Source organism: Octopus bimaculoides, chromosome 22, assembly GCF_001194135.2.
Source record: "Octopus bimaculoides isolate UCB-OBI-ISO-001 chromosome 22, ASM119413v2, whole genome shotgun sequence".
Lineage (NCBI taxonomy): Eukaryota > Metazoa > Mollusca > Cephalopoda > Octopoda > Octopodidae > Octopus > Octopus bimaculoides.
In genome coordinates this window covers 32,927,655-32,928,859 of record NC_069002.1, presented here as the reverse complement: position 1 = coordinate 32,928,859, position 1,205 = coordinate 32,927,655, and the positions used below count along the sequence as shown (strand labels likewise).

The window sequence follows — 1,205 nt, the reverse complement described above, 5'->3', positions numbered from 1 at the left end:
TAACTTTATGGTTATTTTCCATCCAACCCCACCTCAATTCAGTTCTCATTTCTTCTGCTTCTTCTTCTTCCTCTTCTTCTTCTTCTTCTTCTTCTTCTTCTTCTTCTTCTTCTTCTTCTTCTTCTTCTTCTTCTTTCTTCTTTTTTTCTTATTCTCCCTCTTCTTGTTCTTCTTCTTCTTCTTCTTCTTCTTCTTCTTCTTCTTCTTCCCCTCTTCCTTCTTCTTCTTCTTCTTCTTCTCCTCCTCCTTCTCCCTCTTCTTCCTTCTTCCTTGCATCATTCGCTTTGTGACTCCTGCTTTATCCTTCACATCACTTTTCTGTATTACCGCCGCCGCCACCGCCACCGCCACCGTCGTCGTCGTCATCATCATCATCATCATCATCATCATCATCATCATCATCATCATCGTCATCGTCGTCGTTGTGTTATTGTTGTACCCGAATTCCTTGTTACTTTTGACCTTCTCAACCCAAACCCCCGGCCCACCCATCTTCCGCTCATCCTCTCCTTTTTTTCTTAATAAATCCCGTTCTCTTAGACTTCTAAATCTTCCAGGTTGTCATCGCTACGTTCATGGTCCCCTTATTTTGCTGTTACTGAGCTCCAGCTCGGCCCCCATCTCAGTAGATAGATAGATGAAAATCAACCCAACCGTGACCATTCCTTCGTCCTGACCCTAATCGCGTTGGACTTACATTCACCAATGTGTTCCTTCCTTCATTCATTCCTTAAGACGGTAGCATATAATTAAAGGGAACCTAGTTGCTATTTCTAGCAGACCGCACTTGTTTCCGGTTAGGTGTTATTGTTGTTACTATTGCTGTTGCTGTGCTTTCTATTCCTGTTGTTGTTGTTGTTGTGGCTGTAGGTGTCGCCGTTGCGTTTGGTCTTGGTGGATGTGGCAGTGTTCTGTTATGCTGATGCGTTTGGTCTTGGTGCACAGGTCAATAACTACTACTACTACTACTACTACTACTACTACTACTACCAGCACCAGCACCACCAGCACCGAGACCATCACCCCTCAATACCACCATCAAAACCATCACCCCACCACCTTCATATCAGCACCTTAATACAACCACCAAGTAAATGACACCGCAGAAATGGAAGGAACATAGCTAGCGTGTTGTTGTTGTTGTTGTTGTTGTTGTTGTTCTTCTTCTTCTTCTTCTTCTTCTTCTTCTTCTTCTTCTTCTTCTT

General features: G+C 43.4%; 1 protein-coding gene across 3 annotated transcripts in view; it reads left to right on the top strand.

Moving 5' to 3' along the window:
- The window catches only part of LOC106869634 (uncharacterized), a 671,006-nt gene that overhangs the window by 2,021 nt on the left and 667,780 nt on the right, over positions 1–1,205 (top strand). The window lies entirely within an intron of this gene.